The sequence below is a fragment of the Pinus tabuliformis genome, chromosome 4_1 (genome assembly GCF_031772625.1).
Source record: "Pinus tabuliformis cultivar Carrire ecotype Pingquan chromosome 4_1, CPIR1, whole genome shotgun sequence".
NCBI lineage: Eukaryota > Viridiplantae > Streptophyta > Pinopsida > Pinales > Pinaceae > Pinus > Pinus tabuliformis.
Genome location: NC_142303.1, coordinates 226458609 through 226476637, shown reverse-complemented (window position 1 = coordinate 226476637; position 18029 = coordinate 226458609).

The window sequence follows — 18029 nt, the reverse complement described above, 5'->3', positions numbered from 1 at the left end:
AGAATCCATTTCAGCAACATGAAGAGAACCTAGTGGATACTCATCAAGATGATCAGGAAATTTTGCAGCAGAATCAAGATCAGCAGCTTGAAGATGGCCATATGGCTGAAAATGATGAAAGAGAGGGTTCTATTACAGATCTGCCCACAGAAGACAACAACATGCAACCCATCAAAGAGAGCTCTGCTGTTGAGATCATAGACAAAGTTTTGGATTCAGATGTTCATGAACAGCAAGGTGAGATCTTTGTGCAAGTAAGTGATGAATCTCCTTTCAATAACTCAGTAATAAATGATAGTTTGAGTGCCCTATCATATGAAGATAATTACTGTTTAAGCAGAAGAGAACAAAAGGCATTGTCTCCTTTGTCTGAAGAGGAGATAGATCAGCTTTTGAAAGGTCTTGTTACAGCCCAAGCTACAGCAGATTTGCAATGCACACATAGTCAGGAAAATGTTGGGGAAACTTCTTCCTCTGTTGAAGAAGATGATTGTCTTGTAGATCAGAAAACAGATAATGTTTTCCTTCACAAAGATGATAATCCGGCTGTCATATCATATGAAGATCACCTACCATATTGTCAGACTACCGAAGATCATAGCATACAGGATTACTTTTCAGATTCTTCATATGTTTCATGTGCTGAAATGTTTTTACAAGAGGAGATCTGCTCATCTACCTGTTTAGAGTTTTTTGAAGCTTATGAGCATACTTTTACTGAAGCACATGATGAAGGCAGATCAGAATTTGAAACAAAGGATACCTTGTTCTTTCAGCAGGAGGTGGCAATGTCAAGTCTTCGTGTTTTCCAGGATCCAATGGCAGATTTGTTACAGTTAACAGTGAAAGTGATTATTGTTTTGTTCAGTGATGAAGGAGATCATCATCAGCTATGTTTCTGGATGCCCAGTTACCAGTATCTATTGTTGATCATGAGATCTGATTGGGAGAATCATTCAAGAAGGCATCTCCTTGATTGGTTACATTGGCATTATGATATAGTTTGATGGTATGTTGTCTTGTAACCTAGGCGGTTATGTACTGCCATCAAGTTTTAAGTTTTAAGTTTAGGTCTTGAGTTAATTTGTTAGAATCAAGTTTTTTCCATCATTTCAATTTGTCATCGAGTCGGTTTGAGTCAAGTTTCAGTTAAGTTTCAGTCAATTGTTAAAGTCAATAAAGTTGTCCCGGTTTGGATCACATTTGTAAATAATGACTCCGTTGCCCAATGATCGAAAGGCACTGGTCTGCTCTGCCAGAGGTCTAAGGTTCTTGGTACCTCCAAGGAGCTACCATCCCCATTGGAGCCAATGTTAGAGTCGGCCTAGAAGCCCTCCATCAGCGATCAAAGCTCTTTGCATTTGCATAAGTAGGTGTCTCATCAGTGTCATTTCATTGCATTCCATTAGGCATGCCATAACCCTGATGGAGGAGCTGGTGTCTTTATTCCTCTCTTGGCACTGCTGGATCAAGTTGTTTCAGTCTATAAATTCTTTCAAGGTTCCTTGTCTTGTCAAAGTCCTAGGTCTAGGGTTTAGGTCCAATTTGTCTTTGAGTTCATGTCTTTAAAGGTCAATAATGCCCAGCAGGCCAGAGGGATGACTATCAAAGTTTTTCTTCAAAGATTTCTTCAAAGATTTCATCTTGTACAACTAATTTTAACCTTGGATTTAAAAACCCTGTTTTTAAAGACAAGGTCTTTTTCTCATTTTTGTAAAAAATTGTAAAAATTCAAAAGTTTTCAAAAGACAGCATGCAGCCCTGGTCCCCTTTGCCAAGATTCCTGAGAAGCTTTCCCTACAAAAATTTTCAAGACAAAGCATCAGTTCAAACAATTTCAGGACAAAAGGAAACCATAAAGTCAGCAGCATTTAAATTTTGAAAAAGTGTCAAGTTAAAAACATTAGGAAGAGGGTTTGAGGAGAAATTAATTTAAATCAATCCTATAAAGCCCCTCTCTCCTTCTATTTGATCATCATTTGCCTCAAAGCAATAGTGAAGAGCAATTTGGGCGATTTGGAGAGAAATTGAGATAAATTGGCAAGATGAGCCCGCATGCGACCTGTCAACATTTGCGCGCGACCTGTTGGGCCGGCGCGACCTATCAGGGGGGTTCATCCAGTTAAAAAAATACACTGGCGCAACCTATTGAGCGCGCGCGACCTATCGGCACCTGCGCGCGACCTGTTGGGAATTCATCTACAAAAATCGCCAGTAAACTCCCAAACGACCTCAAAATTCTTCAAGATTGCAGGTAGGCCTCTGATCATCAAAGTATTTTGCTTGGTAAAGAAAAATGAGCATGGGAAATGTGTTTTACTGCCATCAAGTTGAAATGAGAGATTCATGTATATTTGCTTTAAAAATGTCAAAATGCTTGTAGAACTATGGTTTGTTTTGTTGTTTCAAGGTCATCCTTGTCACCCCACTTTTTCCTCACTTCTCTTTACCACCTCCTATATCATTTCTACCTAATCTCACTACCAAAATATCAAAAGCCCCTAAAACCCTACCCCTATTCCTAAAAATCAAGAATCAAACCCTAAACCCTACCTCCCATAACATCCTTGCAAATGAAATTGTATGATGATATGTATGTCATGATTCTTCCCCTTAACTTCCTATTTCCCTATTTCATATATTTTTCCCAATTTCCCTTCAAAGTCTCCCTTCCCTAACATTTCCCTTGTGCTATTTGTCCCCTTGAAACAACATTACAAACAGGGAAAAACAGCAGGTCATTTGAGCAAAAGCAGCAGTACATTTCAGCCACTTTGCTCCTGAAACCATGTCAGAAACCGAAACCGACTTTGAGCAAAGTGATGACCATGAGTCAACACCAGAAATTGAGATACAAAAGAGGCCTCACAGGGGTGGTAAGAGTGGTCACCATAAGAGAGAGGAGCCCACCTCTTTGACCGATTTGCAGGCTTGTCCACTTGCGGTCACATGTTTCCGCTACCTCTCATGTTATGAATTTTGCGAGAGGATTTCTCAAATTCAGCATCATAGGGAATTGGCTCGCTTGTTTGTTTTGCATTTGCATAATGGACATGTAAATCTTGCAGGGGTGGATTTTATATTGTCATCTGAAAGTATTGCTCAAGCAACAGGAATACCAAATGTGGGAGAAGAGTGGAACAAACGCAAAGTGTTGGACAGGTTTCGGTATGAGCCCTTCGTTAAACCTGCCTACATGAGGTCCATAACTGGTATGTTTCCTTTCAGATTTTTGAGGGATGAGTATGCTCTCTTGATGAGGCTCATCATGCTCTATTTCACCTGTGAGGGCAGGTTTGCATATGTGTATTCGTACCATATTCGCTTGTTGATGCACTTCACACGGGTACGAATGATGAACATACCATGGTTCATGTGCCGGGATATTGAGAGGATGGTGCCCTTGGTGCAGAGAAGGAGCCCAGCACAGCAACACAGGAGCATTTATCATTATGGTTTGATCCAGCTTGTGGTCATGCATCAGTTGGCTCAGCAGGGTATCCCATGGGAGGATTTTATCTCTCGGGATTTTTTCACATCATCTCCCCCTAAGGTTGTTCATGAGGAGGGAGGGCCTTCACAGCAACATGATAGTCCTGAGACCAGACATATCAGCTCTCCTCCATTGGTCACTTATCAGAGAGGCCACAGGGCCTTATTTGCATCAGCTAGGCGAGTATTATCTCCACACCAGGTGGAAGGGGTCTCGCCTTCTTCATCAGCACAACGAGTGTTATCTCCACACCAGGTGGAAGGGGCCTCATCTCCAATAGCAGCATAGGTATCAGAGAGGGGAAAACAGCCCAGGATTGATGAGGGGCCATCAGGTGTTCCAGACATAGAGGTTGTTGACCTTGACATCAGTTCTCCTAGCCTAGAGTCAAAGGAGATCATTCAGCACCTAAGAGCTGAAAATGATTCATTGCAGCGAAGATTGGAAGGAGCACAATGGACGATCACATATTTAGAGCAGCGCAACAAGCAGTTGGAGGATGAGCACACTCTTGATGAGTTGCGGCGGATTCATGAGGACCGCAACTTGGCTCGAAAGAGACCCGGCAATTTGGTACCCGTTGAGCGAGAGGCTATGCTTCTCCGGGTCAATGCTCATTTGGAGAGGTTGCTGGATAAGGCCAACAAAGATAAGGACCTGCTCCGAAATATGAAAAACCACTATTGGGCCCGAATGCACGTATGCAAGGCGAAAATGAAGGTGATTCAAGGGCGGTTGGCCAAGGCACTAAAACGACGAAAAAGGCCCGATCCCCTCCACATCTTGGCTGAGGCTTCCTTGAAGGAGCATGATATTAAATGACCTCACTACAACACAAATTTCAAAAAAATTTGAGCATTTTTGGTCACTTATGAATTTTTGGGCAAAAAACAGGTTTTTCTCCTTGATAGGTCGCGCGCCGCGCGCGACCTATTCGATGGGCAACTTCATTTTGGGAAAACTCAGCATTTCTAGATTTTTCATGCAAAGATACACCTGCTCAGCAATTACCAAGAGATTTCATCAAGTTTTGAGCCTCCAGAAGGTCAAAAAACATGCAAAAATTGACTTTCTGCCACCTTTTTGACAAACAGGAAGCAGTCTTGGGAGATTGCAATTTTTGAGGGGAAAATGGCCACCAAATTTAGAAATTCTAGTTGGGTTGGAAAGTAGACATCTAGACCTTTCCAACAAGCCCACTTTTGCCTCATTTGGACACCTGGACATGCCTCAAACAGAGCTCCAAAGAAGCGCGACCTATCAGGCAATTTTCATAATTTTTCACCTACAGCTCAGGAATTCGCCCAGCTTTGACCAGTTTTGACTTGGGATGGGATTTTTCACCCTCTTTGATGTAATTATTGTATTTTCATGTTGATATGACACTTATTTACCTATTCTAGAAGATTCATTCATGAAATAGCAAACATTTAATGAATGAATTGGTTTCCTAGCTTATAGAGGCAAGTTGTTTTGACTGCCTAGATTTTAGTGCTCAGTTTAGAATTGGTTGAAACAGCTCCTAGAAGGATGAGCTCGACCCCTAGATGCTAGGAAAGATGTTAGATTGCCTATATTATGTACTTTCTTGGTCATTTTCATGGTTGGACTCTTGAGGGAGAAAGCTCTATTGTATTATTCATTGTATCTCTGCAATTTTGGCAAAGGAAGAAAGACCAGGGTTTTGCAGTCCTTTTTGGGATTCCTGTGGTTACATGTATTGATGGTGTGCTTCTCTTTGTACTTGTAAGTGTGTTATGTGAGATCATCCTCTTTCTTTTTCTTCTGAAATTAGGCAAATGAAGTGTTAAAGTAGAATTCATGATTTCCATGCTCTGCTTTTAAATTTGCTTAATATCAATGTTTTCATCTATTTAAGGAGAACTCAAGGTGATTGCTTGCTCTCCTTAGCTCCTCACTGGTCATTCCTACCCATTCACTTAATTTAAAGCCATCAATACAGTCTCCTACCTTGCCCCAAAGAACCCCCTGCAAAAACTGTGTCCAATCCCCACACCCAAAATTGCTTTTCCCCGATTTTCCACCAAAATCCAAAAATCCCAAAACAAACTCTTTTATTAGTTTACTAGCCTAAAATCAGTGTTTCCTTATTGGTTATCTCGCCCGTTGAATATCTTTACCGAGATAGATCGGAGAGAGCCCTCTCCTGCCCCGTAGGGCTAGCTACGAGGCTAAGTGGTTTGATGTTGCCTTGAAGTTTTCCTTTCTCAGCCTGAGGTGAAATTTCAAGCGCTAACATATCAGCTCTCCTCCATTGGTCACTTATCAGAGAGGCCACAGGGCCTTATTTGCATCAGCTAGGCAAGTATTATCTCCACACCAGGTGGAAGGGGTCTCGCCTTCTTCATCAGCACAACGAGTGTTATCTCCACACCAGGTGGAAGGGGCCTCGTCTCCGACAACAGCACAGGTATCAGAGAGGGGCAAACAGCCCAGGATTGATGAGGGGCCATCAGGTGTTCCAGACATAGAGGTTGTTGACCTTGACATCAGTTCTCCTAGCCTAGAGTCAAAGGGATCATTCAGCACCTAAGAGCTGAAAATGATTCATTGCAGCGAATATTGGAAGGAGCACAATGGACAATCACATATTTAGAGCAGCGCAACAAGCAGTTGGAGGATGAGCACACTCTTGATGAGTTGCGGAGGATTCATGAGGACCGCAACTTGGCTCGAAAGAGACCTGGCGATTTGGTACCCGTTGAGCGAGAGGCTATGCTTCTCCGGGTCAATGCTCATTTGGAGAGGCTGCTGGCTAAGGGCAACAAAGATAAGGACCTGCTCCGAAATATGAAAAACCACTATTGGGCCCGAATGCGCATATGCAAGGCTAAAATGAAGGTGATTCAAGGGCGGTTGGCCAAGGCACTAAAACGACGAAAAAGGCCCGATCCCCTCCACATCTTGGCTGAGGCTTCCTTGAAGGAGCATGATATTAAATGACTTCACTACAACACAAATTTCAAGAAATTTTGAGCATTTTTGGTCACTTATGAATTTTTGGGCAAAAAACAGGTTTTTCTTCTTGATAGGTCGCGCGCCGCGCGCGACCTATTCGATGGGCAACTTCATTTTGGGAAAACTCAACATTTCTGGATTTTTCATGCAAAGATACACCTGCTCAGCAATTACCAAGAGATTTCATCAAGTTTTGAGCCTCCAGAAGGTAAAAACAAATGCAAAAATTGACTTTCTGCCACCTTTTTGACAAACAGGGAGCCGTCTTGGGAGATTGCAATTTTGGAGGGGCAAATGGCCACCAAATTCATAAATTCCAGTTGGGTTGGAAAGTAGACATCTAAACCTTTCCAACAAGCCCACGTTTGCCTCATTTAGACACCTGGAAGTGCCTCAAACGGAGCTCCAAAGAAGCGCGACCTATCAGGCAATTTTCATAATTTTTCACCTACAGCTCAGGAATTCGCCCAGCTTTGACCAGTTTTGACTTGGGATGGGATTTTTCACCCTCTTCGATGTAATTATTGTATTTGGATGTTGATATGACACTTATTTACCTATTCTAGAAGATTCATTCATGAAATAGCAAACATTTAATGAATGAATTGGTTTCCTAGCTTATAGAGGCAAGTTGTTTTGACTGCCTAGATTTTAGTGCTCAGTTTAGAATTGGTTGAAACAGCTCCTAGAAGGATGAGCTCGACTCCTAGAGGCAAGGAAAGATGTTAGATTGCCTATATTATGTACTTTCTTGGTCATTTTCATGGTTGGACTCTTGAGGGAGAAAGCTCTATTGTATTATTCATTGTATCTTTGCAATTTTGGCAAAGGAAGAAAGACCAGGGTTTTGCAGTCCTTTTTGGGATTCCTGTGGTTACATGTATTGATGGTGTGCTTCTCTTTGTACTTGTAAGTGTGTTATGTGAGATCATACTCTTTCTTTTTCTTCTGAAATTAGGCAAATGAAGTGTTAAAGTAGAATTCATGATTTCCATGCTCTGCTTTTAAATTTGCTTAATATCAATGTTTTCATCTGTTTAAGGAGAACTCAAGGTGATTGCTTGCTCTCCTTAGCTCCTCACCGGTCATTCCTACCCATTCACTTAATTTAAAGCCATCAATACAGTCTCCTACCTTGCCCCAAAGAACCCCCTGCAAAAACTGTGTCCAATCCCCGCACCTAAAATTCCTTTTCCCCGATTTTCCACCAAAATCCAAAAATCCCAAAACAAACTCTTTTATCAGTTTACTAGCCTAAAATCAGTGTTTCCTTATTGGTTATCTCGCCCGTTGAAGATCTTTACCGAGATAGATCGAAGAGAGCCCTCTCCTGCCCCGTAGGGCTAGCTACGAGGCTAAGTGGTTTGATGTTGCCTTGAAGTTTGCCTTTCTCAGCCTGAGGTGAAATTTCAAGCGCTAACATATTGCCTGATAGGTCACGCCCTAATCCTGATAGGTCGCGCTTCTTTGGAGCTCCGTTTGAGGCACTTCCAGGTGTCCAAATGAGGCAAACGTTGGCGTGTTGGAAAGGTCTGGATGTCTACTTTCCAACCCAACTGGAATTTCTGAATTTGGTGGCCATTTGCCCCTCCAAAATTGCAATCGCCCAAGACTTCTCCCTATTTGTCAAAAAGGTGGCAGAAAGTCAATTTTTGCATGTTTTTTGACCTTCTGGAGGCTCAAAACTTGATGAAATCTCTTGGTAATTGCTGAGCAGGTGTATCTTTGCATGAAAAATCTAGAAATGCTGAGTTTTCCCAAAATGAAGTTGCCCATCGAATAGGTCGCGCGCGGCGCGCGACCTATCAAGGAGAAAAACCTGTTTTTTGCCCAAAAATTCATAAGTGACCAAAAATGCTCAAATTTTTTTGAAATTTGTGCTGTAGTGAGGTCTTTTAATAGCATGCTCCTTCAAGGAAGCCTCAGCCAAGATGTGGAGGGGATCGGGCCTTTTTCGTCGTTTTAGTGCCTTGGCCAACCGCCCTTGAATCACCTTCATTTTAGCCTTGCATACGTGCATTCGGGCCCAATAGTGGTTTTTCATATTTCGGAGCAGGTCCTTATCTTTGTTGGCCTTAGCCATCAGCCTCTCCAAATGAGCATTGACCCGGAGAAGCATAGCCTCTCGCTCAACGGGTACCAAATCGCCGGGTCTCTTTCGAGCCAAGTTACAGTCCTCATGAATCCTCCGCAACTCATCAAGAGTGTGCTCATCCTCCAACTGCTTGTTCCGCTGCTCTAAATATGTGATCGTCCATTGTGCTCCTTCCAATCTTCGCTGCAATGAATCATTTTCAGCTCTTAGGTGCTGAATGATCTCCTTTGACTCTAAGCTAGGAGAAATGATGTCAAGGTCAACAACCTCTATGTCTGGAACACCTGATGGCCCCTCATCAATCCTGGGCTGTTTGCCCCTCTCTGATACCTGTGCTGCTGTAAAAAATTGTAAAAATTCAAAAGTTTTCAAAAGACAGCATGCAGCCCTGGTCCCCTTTGCCAAGATTCCTCAGAAGCTTTCCCTACAAAAATTTTCAAGACAAAGCATCAGTTCAAACAATTTCAGGACAAAAGGAAACCATAAAGTCAGCAGCATTTAAATTTTGAAAAAGTGTCAAGTTAAAAACATTAGAAAGAGGGTTTGAGGAGAAATTAATTTAAATCAAGCCTATAAAGCCCCTCTCTCCTTCTATTTGATCATCATTTGCTTCAAAGCAATAGTGAAGAGCGATTTGGGCAATTTGGAGAGAAATTGAGCAAAATTGGCAAGCTGAGCCCACGCGCGACCTGTCAACACTTGCGCGCGACCTGTTGGGCCGGCGCGACCTATCAGGGGGGTTCATCCAGTTGAAAAAATACACTGGCGCGACCTATTGAGCGCGTGCGACCTATCAGCACCTACGCGTGACTTGTTGGGAATTCATCTACAAAAATCGCCAGTAAACTCCCAAACGACCTCAAATTTCTTCAAGATTGCAGGTAGGCCTCTGATCATCAAAGTATTTTGCTTGGTAAAGAAAAATGAGCATGGGAAATGTGTTTTACTGCCATCAAGTTGAAATGAGAGATTCATGTATATTTGCTTTAAAAATGTCAAAATGCTTGTAGAACTATGGTTTGTTTTGTTGTTTCAAGGTCATCCTTGTCACCCCACTTTTTCCTCACTTCTCTTTACCACCTCCTATATCATTTCTACCTAATATCCCTACCAAAATATCAAAAGCCCCTAAAACCCTACCCCTATTCCTAAAAATCAAGAATCAAACCCTAAACCCTACCTCCCATAACATCCTTGCAAATGAAATTGTATGATGATATGTATGTCATGATTCTTCACCTTAACTTCCTATTTCCCTATTTCATATATTTTTCCCAATTTCCCTTCAAAGTCTCCCTTCCCTAACATTTCCCTTGTGCTATTTGTCCCCTTGAAACAACATTACAAACAGGGAAAAACAGCAGGTCATTTGAGCAGAAGCAGCAGTACATTTCAGCCACTTTGCTCCTGAAACCATGTCAGAAACCGAAACCGACTATGAGCAAAGTGATGACCATGAGTCAACACCAGAAATTGAGCTACAAAGGAGGCCTCACAGGGGTGGTAAGGGTGGTCACCATAAGAGAGAGGAGCCCACCTCTTTGACCGATTTGCAGGCTTTTCCACTTGCGGTCACATGTTTCCGCTACCTCTCATGTTATGAATTTTGCGAGAGGATTTCTCAAATTCAGCATCATAGGGAATTGGCTTGCTTGTTTGTTTTGCATTTGCATAATGGACATGTAAATCTTGCAGGGGTGGATTTTATATTGTCATCTGAAAGTATTTCTCAAGCAACAGGAATACCAAATGTGGGAGAAGAGTGGAACAAACGCAAAGTGTTGGACAGGTTTCGGTATGAGCCCTTCGTTAAACCTGCCTACATGAGGTCCATAACTGGTATGTTTCCTTTCAGATTTTTGAGGGATGAATATGCTCCCTTGATGAGGCTCATCATGCTCTATTTCACCTGTGAGGGCAGGTTTGCATATGTGTATTCGTACCATATTCGCTTGTTGATGCACTTCACACGGGTACGAATGATGAACATACCATGGTTCATGTGCCGGGATATTGAGAGGATGGTGCCCTTGGTGCAGAGAAGGAGCCCAGCACAGCAACACAGGAGAATTTATCATTATGGTTTGATCCAGCTTGTGGTCATGCATCAGTTGGCTCAGCAGGGTATCCCATGGGAGGATTTTATCTCTCGGGATTTTCACAGCATCAGCATCATCTCCCCCTGAGGTTGTTCATGAGGAGGGAGGGCCTTCACAGTAGCATGATAGTCCTGAGACCAGACATATTAGCTCTCCTCCATTGGTCACTTATCAGAGAGGCCATAGGGCCTTATTTGCATCAGCTAGGCGAGTATTATCTCCACACCAGGTGGAAGGGGTCTCGCCTTCTTCATCAGCACAACGAGTGTTATCTCCACACCAGGTGGAATGGGCCTCGTATCTGACAGCAGCACAGGTATCAGAGAGGGGAAAACAGCCCAGGATTGATGAGGGGCCATCAGGTGTTCCAGACATAGAGGTTGTTGACCTTGACATCAGTTCTCCTAGCCTAGAGTCAAAGGAGATCATTCAGCACCTAAGAGCTGAAAATGATTCATTGCAGTGAAGATTGGAAGGAGCACAATGGACAATCACATATTTAGAGCAGCGCAACAAGCAGTTGGAGGATGAGCACACTCTTGATGAGTTGCAGAGGATTCATGAGGACCGCAACTTGGCTCGAAAGAGACCTGGCGATTTGGTACCCGTTGAGCGAGAGGCTATGCTTCTCCGGGTCAATGCTCATTTGGAGAGGCTGCTGGCTAAGGCCAACAAAGATAAGGACCTGCTCTGAAATATGAAAAACCACTATTGGGCCCGAATGCACGTATGCAAGGCTAAAATGAAGGTGATTCAAGGGCGGTTGGCCAAGGCACTAAAATGACGAAAAAGGCCCGATCCCCTCCACATCTTGGTTGAGGCTTCCTTGAAGGAGCATGATATTAAATGACCTCACTACAGCACAAATTTCAAAAAATTTTGAGCATTTTTTGTCACTTATGAATTTTTGGGCAAAAAACAGGTTTTTCTCCTTGATAGGTCGCGCGCCGTGCGCGACCTATTCGATGGGCAACCTCATTTTGGGAAAACTCGGCATTTCTGGATTTTTCATGCAAAGATACACCTGCTCAGCAATTACCAAGAGATTTCATCAAGTTTTGAGCCTCCAGAAGGTCAAAAAACATGCAAAAATTGACTTTCTGCCACCTTTTTGACAAACAGGGAGCAGTCTTGGGAGATTGCAATTTTGGACGGGCAAATGGCAACCAAATTCAGAAATTCTAGTTGGGTTGGAAAGTAGACATCCAGAACTTTCCAACAAGCCCACGTTTGCCTCATTTGGACACCTGGAAGTGCCTCAAACGGAGCTCCAAAGAAGCGTGACCTATCAGGATTAGGACGCGACCTATCAGGCAATTTTCATAATTTTTCATCTACAGCTCAGGAATTCGCCCATCTTTGACCAGTTTTGAATTGGGATGGCATTTTTCACCCTCTTTGATGTAATTATTGTATTTTCATGTTGATATGACACTTATTTACCTATTCTAGAAGATTCATTCATGAAATAGCAAACATTTAATGAATGAATTGGTTTCCTAGCTTATAGAGGCAAGTTGTTTTGACTGCCTAGATTTTAGTGCTCAGTTTAGAATTGGTTGAAACAGCTCCTAGAAGGATGAGCTCGACCCCTAGAGGCAAGGAAAGATGTTATATTGCCTATATTATGTACTTTCTTGGTCATTTTCATGGTTGGACTCTTGAGGGAGAAAGCTCTATTGTATTATTCATTGTATCTCTGCAATTTTGGCAAAGGAAGAAAGACCAGGGTTTTGCAGTCCTTTTTGGGATTCCTGTGGTTACATGTATTGATGGTGTGCTTCTCTTTGTACTTGTAAGTGTGTTATGTGAGATCATCCTCTTTCTTTTTCTTCTGAAATTAGGCAAATGAAGTGTTAAAGTAGAATTCATGATTTCCATGCTCTGCTTTTAAATTTGCTTAATATCAATGTTTTCATCTGTTTAAGGAGAACTCAAGGTGATTGCTTGCTCTCCTTAGCTCCTCACAGGTCATTCCTACCCATTCACTTAATTTAAAGGCCCCAATACAGTCTCCTACCTTGCCCCAAAGAACCCCCTGCAAAAACTGTGTCCAATCCCCGCACCCAAAATTGCTTTTCCCCGATTTTCCACCAAAATCCAAAAATCCCAAAACAAAATCTTTTATCAGTTTACTAGCCTAAAATCAGTGTTTCCTTATTGGTTATCTGACCCGTTGAAGATCTTTATCGAGATAGATCGGAGAGAGCCCTCTCCTGCCCCGTAGGGCTAGCTACGAGGCTAAGTGGTTTGATGTTGCCTTGAAGTTTGCCTTTCTCAGCCTGAGGTGAAATTTCAAGCGCTAACATATTGGCGACCATACTGGGGAGAACATTCGAATTGTTGATTGTCTTGTCCCAGTACATGAAATCAAATTGCAGATCTGATGCTGATGGTGGACAGCAGTCAGATACATATGCAGGCTGAACCATTCACCTGGCGACTCCAACTCGATCCAGACATTCCAACGCTTTCTGATCCCTTCATGCAATGGTAGGGTATGTGGCAAACCTTACCCTGTGTGAAGTTGTAGAAGGAATAAGAAAGGAGTTAGCAGATACCGAATTTGATGAAGATGTTTTCAGTGCCTTGCTTCATTTGTTGAAATCTCCAAAGTTCCCTTGGTTCAAAACTAGATTTTGTGAGTTAATTGTTGAAAGAATCGAAAAGGAGATTCAATGCTTAGATGAGAAAATCCAGTCATATGATTTCCAAGACCCTAAAAAGTTTTTGGAAATCCTTCCTCCATCGAAACAAGAAATAACAGACTTGCCTACAGATGTTTACATTGACAGTGTGCAGCTGGAAGTATGTATTGAAGAGTTGGGGCAGCCAACAGAGTCCGGCTTCCGCGATCCAATGGCAACATACATGGACACATTTTTCAGTTTGATTGATAGATCAGGCTGTCTTTTCCGTGACCAGGCTCATTACGTGCATGAAGGGCCGCCAACAATTATATCTGTGTCCTCACGGAAGCATTCTCAAGCGGCATCATTTTCAAGTTTACTTGAATGGTTAATCTGGCATTTCAGTATTACCTGATCTATTGTTTGTACAGCAGATTAGAGTATATTTTGTAAATAAATAAGCAGCCATAAGGGCAGCATCTTGTTTTAGTTTGCTTGAAGATTGTTAAGTCGTTTTTTCAGTCATTTCAGTCTTGAGATCAAATCAGTTTGAGTTCAGTTTCAGTTGTGTCGATGATGACTCCATTGCCCAATGGGTGGAGGCACTGTCTGCTCTCCCAAAGTTCTGCGGTTCTTGGCACCTCCAAGAAGCGGCAGCTGCCATCCCAAGTGGAGCCGATGTTAGACTCCATCTTATGTCAGTGTGAGATTGATTCTTCTTCAAAACCCTGTTTTGAAGAAGAAATCATTAAATGTGTTTTTTAGAATATGTATCAAATTCTAAAGCTCTCCAAAAGGCAGCAACTTCCTCAGCTCCTATCTCTGCAAAAGCACAAACAGAAGAAAACAAAACATCATCAGAAATCAGAGGCAAAACAAGTTACAAGCTATTTGGAGAGGTCTTACTGGAAATCCCAAACAAACTTCATTGTCACAGCTATTGAATCAAATGATTGTGTTAGCGCTGGGAATGCCCTGCGTCTTATTGATCAAAGGAATGTGGTTTGAGGCTAAAGGAAAACCCTGTCAAAGTAGTTGGAAGTCACCTACTCTGCTCTTCCATTGAAGGTTTCCAGACCTGTGAGTCAAGTGTTGCCTTCGCTGGTTGACCAGGACAATAATCATTTGACGGAGGGAGATAATAACATTTCTGAAGATGCGCATAAATCATATGTTGTTGATGAATTTGAAGTACGGATTTTAGAACCAGCAAAATCAGGCAGTCAGTGGGAGGCAAGGGCCTCAATACCATTGCAAACATCAGAAAATGCCATTTCTGTTCGTATGGTGATACTATTAAACACTTCAACTAAAGAGAATGAAACGTTACTAGCCATTGGGACAGCCTATGTGCAAGGAGAGGATGTTGCTGCAAGAGGTCGAATTATCCTTGCATCCATTAAGCAGGATTCAAATAATTCTGATAACTGGGTAAATGAGGTGTATTCAAAAGAACTGAAAGGGGCAATTTCGTCTTTAGCATCCCTCCAGGGTCATATACTCATAGCGGCTGGGTCAAAAATTATCTTGCACCAGTGGAATGGTGAAGAATTGAATGGTTTTGCATTTTATGATGCACCTCACTATGTTGTTAAACTGAATATTGTGAAAAAGTTTATTTTATTTGGTGATGTTCATAAAAGTATATATTTTCTAAATTGGAAAGAGGATGGCGCACAACTAAGTTTGTTAGCAAAGAATTTTGGTTCACTTAATTGTTATGCTACAGAGTTCCTAATTGATGGAACTACTCTGAGCCTTGTTGTTTCAGATGATCAGAAAAACATCCAGATCTTCTATTATGCACCAAAAGCATGGAAAGTTGGAAAGGACAGAAGCTTCTTCCTAGGGCTGAGTTCCATGTGGGTGCACATGTATCAAAGTTTTTACGCTTACAGATGCTTCCTACATCACTTTCTGATCGAACCAATCGGTATGCTCTTCTATGTGGCACGCTTGATGGAAGCATTGGCTGTGTTGCTCCTCTTGATGAGCTAACTTTCGGAGGCTACAAACATTGCAGCGGCCTTTTCAGTTAAGAATTATAAACAAAGATGCCCCTAGCCCTGCTAAGAACATTTCAGGCTTTTTAATGTTTTTAGAGCTGGATTTATTGTTAATGTATATATATATGCGTCGTATCAATGCAATGGCTCACACTTGTAGCTTACACGCATCATTATTTGAGGCTCAGCTGGTAACAGTGGTCCAGACGCATCATCCATCTTGTCATCAGACTGTCAAAGGAGTAGGACTATCAGGCCCAACTCCTGGAAATGTCATGTTTCTCTTCAGGCTTGCGTTGGCTACTGACGCACTGAAAAGAACTGAACAGCCTCCCAGGACAACACCATATTATGAAAAATGCCAACATCCGCAGGCTCTGAACAAATCTATGGTTGTGGGTAGCTTGTTGATATGCCTCTTCTCCTCGGGCTTCTACACCATGCGGTTCAAAATTTTTGCCATTCAAGAGACTGCTAAAAGCCTCGGTGCATTGGGTTTCATTATTTTGGAAAATCCCACATACGGGGACTTTGTGGCAAAGCCCATTCCCTTTTCAATTCCCGGCATAATGATTTCCAAGGTAGCTGACTCCAAGGTTGTGATGGATTACTATAATTCTTTGACACACAAAACTCCAGAGGGTGTTGTTGTTAGTTATAGTGCAGAAGTAGCAATCGGTGATGGAAGATGCACATCGTTCAATGAAGAGGCACCCATGGTCACATAGTTTGATTCTGTGATCAACATTCCTTTAAAGTCAGCGCGCAGAGTTTAAATATTCTTCCTCGAAAACGCAAAGCCAACAAGGATATCGACACAGTCCCCTTTTGTTATGGTTTGGAAGAAAGTTTCTCAAGGATTTCAAATTAGCACTATTGGTTTTACGGGAACAGCCAGGACGACTAAAATACATTGAGTGGTTATCCAGCACGTTAAAGATAGTGATTCTTACGCTATTGTTGTTTCACATTTAGGATCTGGGTGTTAACTACAAGTAGTGAAATGGACATTTGACCTTTTCGATGAATTTCCAATTGATCATTTCCGAGGACTTTCTGGCTATTGGGTCGTTCCTGCAAATAAATTTAAATTAAACGTTGAATGTAACCTTGCAAACCTCTCTCAGTACAGTTGTCACCATGAGCTGAATTGGCAGAATTTTAGTTTAAAGGTTGTTTTATTAAAATGTCAGATGTAATGTGGCAAGCTAAAAATAAGTCACGACTATCCATCACAGCCAAAGAATGGGATGCGATTTAAGACTTCAGTCCTGATTCTATGGGATCTGCGCTCCAGATTTTGTCTCTTAATTGGCCATCAGAAGATTTCAAGGGAAACATTCTGTTTTTAGAACATAAAGTTTTTTCTCTTTTTTATTTTAGAAACAACTCCTCATTTTTGGATCGATCTGTTTTCAAGCAGCAGAGCTTATTTAATGTATAAAAATAATCATTTGAAAAAGAGAGTGGGGGGAGAGAATTCTGAGAGCTGGTGGAGAACAGAGAGCTTTCATTGTACAAATTTTAACAGAGATTTAATGAAAAATACAGCTCTGACCCCTGAGATTCCTGTGGTATGACAATTTAGCATAAGTTTTCCTTCTGTTTCATATGTAACCTGTTATGTTTCATTTCACTTCATGATCATTTCTAATTGAACAAATGAAGTGTTTAGGTAGAATTCATAATATTTTATGCTCTGCCTATAAGTTTGTTCATATTCAATGTTTTCCTCTGTTTGACAAGGATTCATCCTCTATGCCCTTGTCAGCTCCTCAGCAGTCTTGCCATTCCATTTAATCTAAATTTGGTGTTAAATTTCTTGCCTACCTTGCCTCAGGAGATAATCTGTGTTTTTGATTATATTTCTCTGTTCAAGTTGTTTCTTTGCCCCATACAGCCCAGAAAACCCCATTATCCATTAAAACCCCTTTTACTATCAATTTACTAGCCTAAAATCAGTTTCTTTTAAAGTCATCTCAGCCCCTTTTAGAAAACTTTTTGCTGAGATAGACCGGAGAGAGCCCTCTCCTGCCCCGTAGGGCTAGCTACGAGGCTAAGTGGTTTGATGTTACCTTGAGTTTCGCCTTCTTCAGCCTGAGGCAAATTCGAGCGCTAACACTACCAATGAGGTATGATTTGAATTTATTTTAATCTAATGGAAGTTATGTGCTTGGTACAGGAGGCACATAAATGCTCAGTTGGGTGGTTGAAATCGACTCCAAATATTAGCAGCAACGACTAAAGGAATTGGAACATGTAGCAGTATGTTGGAAAAGCACTTCAAGAGCAGGGCCATTATGGTACACTGGTACCCAATAGTGGCCATTGATTTCCATGAGCATGCTATGACTAGTATGATGGTTTGAGGCAGGCATATGCCTTTGTTGGTTGAATTTCTGATGTGAGGAAGCCTTCCCAAGAGATGGATCGCTCCGGATAGGGGATGCCAAGGAACTTGGAAGGTGAGCGACTGCGCAGAAGGGGTGACTAGATTGCCCGAGGGACTGTGTAGCAGAGAAGGGAAGGTCGGGGATATATTTGTTTTGGTCATTAGGATTTCCAAATGGAATCAAATTCACATTGGGAGTGTGCCCTGGAACAATGAGTCGGTAACTGTTCCCTGAGCAGACAAGTGTTGCAAGATTATAATGCTAGACATTGGATAAAGTTTGACTATGGTAGTGGATTATGGACTTCTTGGGAAGGAGGTGAATCCTGGTATTA